The sequence below is a fragment of the Triticum aestivum genome, chromosome 5D, assembly GCF_018294505.1.
Source record: "Triticum aestivum cultivar Chinese Spring chromosome 5D, IWGSC CS RefSeq v2.1, whole genome shotgun sequence".
Classification (NCBI taxonomy): Eukaryota; Viridiplantae; Streptophyta; class Magnoliopsida; order Poales; family Poaceae; genus Triticum; species Triticum aestivum.
In genome coordinates this window covers 38,094,542-38,102,334 of record NC_057808.1, presented here as the reverse complement: position 1 = coordinate 38,102,334, position 7,793 = coordinate 38,094,542, and positions in this window count along the sequence as shown.

Below are 7,793 nucleotides of genomic sequence, written 5' to 3'. Positions count from 1 at the left end.
TGGGTCCACGGCCACAGCCTAGTTTTTTTGTGATTTGCCAAGTAAGTCGCTTTGTCAGGCCTATTGGGCTGCAAATCTTTCAAGACGAGGAGAGCTTTCATTCGGCTGGCCGAGAAAATGGCCCATCAGTAATGAGAAATGGGTTGTACATTTTTAAAACACATCAAACCGGCAATTAGTTTCAAATATCTTTTTTTCATTTCAAGATTTTAAATTACATTAATTTTTATGCGTGGAGAATTTGTTGGATTTTATATTGATATATATTTATTTTTAAAATCAGTTTGAATGTGAGTCGAAATTTCGGGATTAAAAATAGTTCGAACCACACCGAAATATGCAAAATTTCGTATAATTTTTTAACCGTGGCCACAATATGGGCTGTAATGCTAACAAAAAGAATATGGGCTCCAAAAAAACCTTAAGAATTAGCAAATGGGCTGTAAATTATTAGAAATAATGGCAGATGGGTTGTATGTTGTTTTCCACAGATTTGAGGCTTTCCTAAAAAAAAGGTTGATGCACAAGCACTGACTGTTGGATGTCCATCCAACGGCCGTCGTGCTTCTTCAATCTCTGCTCTTCCTGCTCCAGCCGCTCAAACAAGCACCAGCGGGACTGCCTGCTCCCTCCTCCCCGCGGCCGGCTGTGCTGCCGCGCAAGCCTCACCGCCCCACCGTACTCCCATCGCTGGCCTAGCCATCCCTCTACTCACCCACACCTGTTGTTATTCTCCGGCTACGGCAGACGAACCAGTAAACCCTCATACAGTCGTACTCCCCTCTGCGTGGGAAACAACTGCCGAGTCTTCCCTGCCTCCGTGTCGTCCCCTTCCTAGGCCTCGCCGTCATCCACCGCCATGGTGCTCTCGGCGTGGCGTGGTCATTGTGGTCAACGACCGACTTCCATCAGAGGAGTACTGTGCATGGAGACGCTGACAGCTGGGTCCACGGCCGCAGCAAGGAAGTGCCTCCTTATTACGCGCAAAATAATTATTCCTCCACCTGATAGCGGGGACCCACCGGACGGGCCACCGTATTTCGTGGAAAAAACGTTTCCCCCTGACAGCTGGGACCCACCAGCTACACCTTCGCACGCAAGGAAGTGCGTCCGGGCAAAAAAAAGATTCGCCCCCTTGACTGTTGGGACCCACCAGCTACATCTTCGAACACAAGGAAGTGCCTGACAGTCGGGACCCACCTGGTCGAATACGTAGCGTTGTCATTCTGGTCGCGAACGTGTACGTACATATATACTGGTGGATGTAGAGGCGTGCACGTGTCGTAGTAGAGGCGCGCACATAGCATGTACACGTATGTACAGCGGCCAGGGTGCAAGAAAGAAAATACAGCCACGTATTTGTACATACGGGCGGGGTCTCGAACGCCTACGCGCGCATATGTACGGCGAGGGCTCGTTGACAAGGCTGGGTCGGAACGGAGAAACAGCGTCGTCGTCGTGTTCATGGGGAGGCAACGGAATGCGTCGTGTTCATGGGGAGGCAACGGAATGCGTCGTGTTCATCGGGAGGCAACGGAACGCGTGGGAGCCAACCGGCTGGGTCGGAACGGAATGCGTGGTCGTGTTCATCGGGAGGGCTTGGACGTAACAGGCGATGGAAACGAGGTCTGGCGTACCGCATAACGGAGGAAACGGACGTCCTACGTTCGGAACGGGGTACTGTTGATCGGGAGGGGTGTGGCGTACCGCAAAACGGAGGAAACGGACCTCCTACGGTCGAAACGAGGGTCCTGTTGATCGGGAGGGGTGTGGCGTACCGCAAAACGGACGAAACGGACCTCCTACGGTCGAAACGGGGGTCCTGTTGATCGGGAGGGGTGTGGCGTACCGCAAAATGGATGAAACGGACCTCCTACGATCGAAATGGGGGTCATGTTCATCGGGAGAGGTGTGGCGTACCGCAAAACGAGACTCCACGGGATACTGTTCATCTCCACCGTCGACCTCCTCCAGCCTCCACGGGCTCCTGTTCATCCAGCCTCCACCGCGCGCTACTCCACCGGCTACTATTCAACCACCCCTCCACGGGCACCCCTCCACCGTCTACTGTTCATCCAGCCCTCCACACCACGGGGTCCTGTTCAACCACCCCTCCACGGGCACCCCTCCACCGTCTACTGTTCATCCAACCCTCCACCACATCACGGGGTCCTATTCATCCAGAGGCAACGCCACCGCTCACTGTTCATCCAAACCCCCCCCCCCCCTCGCGCAACGCTCACTGTTCATCCCAGAGGCAGCATCGATCGGCTTCAGTTAGCAGCAGTAGCGAAGGAATCGCTCGACCGGGTTCAGTTAACAGCCATCGATCGATCGCTCGGGTTCAGTAATGCGTAGCCTGCAGTGCAATCGCTCAGGTTCAGTTAGAGCCCAATGCCTCGCTCGGGTTCAGTTAGAGCCAACGCCTCGCACACACGCGCGTACGTGTACGAGAGAAACGCGCATCGCTCGGCCCCCGACCTCCCACCGTAACCGGGAACTCCCCGAAATTTTCCTCGCCCTCGCTTCTACCACGGTTTTTTTCCGTCATGGACGGCCCAAAGAATGTCATGCAGCTGCGTCTCCGGCCCGCCCAGGATGAAAAGCCCATTTTCTGTCATGATTTTTTGTCATAGAAGTAGGAGCCTACCACATCTATGATGATACTGGGTTTTGTCACAATTATCGTCATAGAAGTGTCATATGTATGACAGAAAGAAAAATTCATTCGGCCCAAAATGTCACGGATGTGTCTTTTTTTTGAAGTGTATCTTAACGCGGTTGATGTAGTGGAACGTCTTCGTGATCCAACCGATCAAGTACCGAACGCACGGCACCTCCGCGATCTGCACACGTTCAGCTCGGTGACGTCCCTCAAACTTCTAGATCCAGCTGAGGTCGAGGGAGAGTTTCGACAGCACGACGGCATGGTGATGGTGATGGTGATGATGAAGTTACCGACGCAGGGCTTTGCCTAAGCACTACGACAATATGACCGAGGTGGAAAACTGTGGAGGGGGGCACCGCACACGGCTAAAGATCAACTTGTGTGCCTATGGGGTGCCCCCTGGCCACGTATATAAACGAGGGGAGCGAAGAGGTGGCCGGACCTAGGGGCACGCCAGGTGTGGGGAATCCTACTAGGACTCCCCAGTCCAAGTAGGATTCCTCTGCTCTTTTCTATTCCTAGTAGGAGAAGGAAGGGAAGGGAGAAGGGGGGAGAAGGAAAGAGGGGGGCGCCGCCCGCTCCTAATCCAATTCGGACCAGCCCATGGGGTGGCGTGCGGCCACCCCTTGAGGCCCTCCTCTCCTTTCCACTAAAGCCCATTAAGGCCCATTACTTCCCCGGCGAATTCCCGTAACTCTCCAGTACTCCGAAAAATACCCGAACCACCAGAACATTTTCCGATGTCCGAATATAGCCTTCCAATATATCGATCTTTACATCTCGACCATTTAGAGACTCCTCGTCATGTCCGCGATCTCATCCGGGACTCCGAACAAACTTCTGTCATCAAATCACATAACTCATAATACAAATCATCATTGAACATTAAGCGTGCGGACCCTACGGGTTCAAGAACTATGTAGACATGACCGAGACACATCTCTGGTCAATAACCAATATCGGAACTTGCATGCTCATATTGGCTCCTACATATTCTACGAAGATCTTTATCGGTCACACCGCATAACAACATACGTTGTTCCCTTTGTCATCGGTATGTTACTTGCCCGAGATTCGATCGTCGGTATCATCATACCTAGTTCAATCTCGTTACTGGCAAGTCTCTTTACTCGTTCCGTAATGCATCATCCCACAACTAACTCATTAGTCACATTGCTTGCAAGGCTTATAGTGATGTGCATTACCGAGAGGGCCCTGATACGTCTCCGTCGTATCTATAATTTTTTATTGTTCCATGCCAATATTCTATAACTTTCATATATTTTTGGCATCTTTTTATACTATTTTTGGGGACTAACATATTGATCCAGTGCCCAGTGCCAGTTCCTGTTTGTTGCATGTTTTTGTTTCGCAGAATATCCATATCAAACGGAGTCAAAACAGGATAAAAACGGACGGATATTATTTTTGGAATATTCGGAGAATATGGGAAGGAAACTCGACGCGAGACGGTGCCCCAGGGAGGCACGAGGCAGGAGGCGCACCCCACCCCCCTGGGCGCGCCCCTGACCCTCGTGGGGCCCCCGTAAGGCGGTTGATGCCCTTCTTCGGCCGCAAGAGAGCTAATTTTTGGGAAAAAATCACAGCGAAGGTTTCAGTCCAATCGAAGTTACGGGTCTCCATATATATATGAAACGGTGAAAGGGCAGCAGAAGAAAACGCAGAAACAGAGAGACAGAGAGACAGATCCAATCTCGGAGGGGCTCTCGCCCCTCCCACGCCATGGAGGCCAAGGACTAGAGGGGAAACCCTTCTCCCGTCTAGGGAGGAGGTCAAGGAAGAAGAAGACGAAGGGGCCCCCTCTCCCCTTCTCTTCCGGTGGCGTCGGAACGCTGCCGTGGCCATCTCCATCACCGCAATCTTCACCAACAACTTCACCGCCATCATCACCAACTCTTCCACCATCTATGCAGCGGTGTAACCCCTCTTTTACCCGCTGTACTCTCTACTTAAACATGGTGCTCAATGCTATATATTATTTCCCAATGATGTATGGCTATCCTATGTTGTTCGAGTAGATCCGTTTTGTCCTATGGGTTAATTGATGATCGTGATTGGTTTGAGTTGCATGTTTTACTATTGGTGCTGTCCTATGGTGCTCTCCGTGTCGCGCAAGCGTGAGGGATTCCCTCTGTAGGGTTTGCAATATGTTCATGATTTGCTTATGGTGGGTGGCGTGAGTGACAGAAGCACAGACCCGAGTAAGTAGGTTGTTTGTGTATGGGATAAAGAGGACTTGATACTTTAATGCTATGGTTGGGTTTTACCTTAATGATCTTTAGTAGTTGCGGATGCTTGCTAGAGTTTCAATCATAAGTGCATATGATCCAAGTAGAGAAAGTATGTTAGCTTATGCCTCTCCCTCAAATAAAATTGCAATAATGATTACCGGTCTAGTTATCGATTGCCTAGGGACAAATAACTTTCTCTTAACAAAAAGCTCTCTACTAAAACTAATTTAGTTGTGTCTTCATCTAAACAGCCCCTAGCTTTTTTTACTCGCTCTTTATTATCTTGAAAACCTATCCAAAAACACCTACAAATACTTCTAGTTTCATACCTTTTCAAGGTAAAGCGAACGTCAAGCGTGCGTAAAGTTGTATCGGTGGTTGATAGAACTTGCGGGAATATTTGTTCTACCTTTAGCTCCTCGTTGGGTTCGACACTCTTACTTATCGAAAGAGGCTACAATTGATCCCCTATACTTGTGGGTTATCAAATCCTTTTTCTAGCGCCGTTGCCGGGGAGCAATAGCGTGGGGTGAATATTCTCATGTGTGCTTGTTTGCTTTATCACTAAGTAATTTTTATTTGCTGTTCTTAGTTGTTCTCTATCTTTAGTTATGGATATGGAACACGGAATGCCAAAAAAATTAGGTGTACTTGCTGCTCATGGAGATGAGGAACCTCCTAAAACCCTCGATGCTCGTTATGTGACAGATATTATGTACTACTTTGATAATCCAGAGAAAACCCCATTCAATTTGGTAATGGGAGACACGTTGGATCAACATGAATACTTTAAGGATTATCGCTTGACTCAAAAAGGGAAACTATTATGGGATCAAATTTATATGTTGAAATGGTATGCTAGGCAACTATGCTTGAGATATGATTATACTTGTTGCTCTAGGATGAAGGCTCCACACCTTCCCTTTTTATGAAAATTTAATGATAATGAAACTTTGGCTTCTTATGCTAGAGGTATATATGACTACTATGATGTAGAACAAATAGAAGAATTTCTTGCTTTTATGGGTGCTTATGAAATTGAATCTATGTTCAAAGAATATGAAAATCTTTATGATGCTGTTTACAGACCTGAAAATTTAGCTATCCTTATATATTGTTATGAGAATTATGAATACAATTCCAATATTGATGCGTTTATTGAGAAAGTCTCCGCTGTCCCAGAAGAGACTAATATTTTGCAGGAATCTATGGAAGAAGAAATTGATGAAACTATGAGCTCATTGGATGAAAAAGATGAGGAGGAGAGCGAAGAACAAAAGGAGGAAGAGTGGATTGATCACCCGTGCCCACCTTCTAATGAGAGTAACTCTTCAACTCATACATTGTTTAATTTCCCTTCATGATTACCGAAGGATGAATGCTATGATAATTGCTATAATCCCGTTGATTCTTTTGAAATATCCCTTTTTGATGATGCTTGCTATGCTTGTGGCCAAGATGCCAATATGAATTCTGCTTATGGAGATGAACTTTCTATAGTTCCTTATGTTAAGCATGAAATTGTTGCTATTGCACCCACACATGATAGTCCTATTATCTTTTTGAATTCTCCAAACTACACTATATCGGAGAAGTTTGTGCTTATTAAGGATTATATTGATGGGTTGCCTTTTACTACTACACATGATGATTTTGATGAGTATAATATACATGTGCTTGCTGCTCCTACTTGCAATTATTATGAGAGAGGAACTATATCTCCACCTCTCTATGTTTCCCACACGATAAAATTGCAAGAAACTGTTTATACTATGCATTGGCCTTTACTATGTGTGCATGAATTGTTCTTTTATGACATGCCGATGCATAGGAAGAGAATTAGACTTCGTCATTACATGATATATGTTGCTTTGTGCTCACTACTAAATTACAAATCATTTCTAATTAAAATTGGCTTTGATATACCTTGGGATCCGGGTGGATTCACTACTTGAGCACTATATGCCTAGCTTAATGGCTTTAAAGAAAGCGCTGCCAGGGAGACAACCCGGAAGTTTTAGAGAGTCATTTATTTCTGTTGAGTGCTTTCATATAGTTTAAAAACAACAAAAATAAAGAGGGGAACCCAAAACTTTTTCAAAAAGGAAAGTGAAAGTGAGAGAGACAAGCATTGTTGAAGTGGGAGCTAGCCTTGAACTTTGTTCATGCTCACAGAAACTTTGTGAATCTTGATTACAGAAAATTTTCAACAAAAATAATTATCCCCTTGTACAATTCCATTGTATTATAAAAATAATGTGCTAAGGTTTGCCTTTAGGATGTTTACAATGCTTGCTGGTTTGTACGGTGCAGGACAGAAACTTTGGCTGTAGTGCGCGATTTTTCATTTTTTACTGGAACGTAGAATGGTTCTGAAACTTTTTGCACTGTCTTTATATACAAATTTTTTATTTTTCTTAATTTTGGAAGAATTGTTCAAGTATCATAAGTATGGTGAATGTTCATATTATTTAAGACTGTTCTGTTTTAGACAGATTCTGTTTTTGATGCATAGTTTGCTTGTTTTGATGAAACTATTGATTTATATAAGTGGACTAAGCCATGAAAAAGTTATACTACAGTAGACACAATAAAAAACAAAATATGAATTGGTTTGAAACAGTACTTAGAGTAGTGATTTGCTTTATTATACTAACGGATCTTACCGAGTTTTCTGTTGAAGTTTTGTGTGGATGAAGTGTTCGAAGATCGAGGATGTTTCGATATGAGGATAAGGAGGAGAGGCAAGAGATCAAGCTTGGGGATGCCCAAGGCACCCCAAGTAAATATTCAAGGAGACTCAAGCGTCTAAGCTTGGGGATGCCCCGGAAGGCATCCCCTCTTTCTTCAACAAGTATCGGTATGTTTTCGGA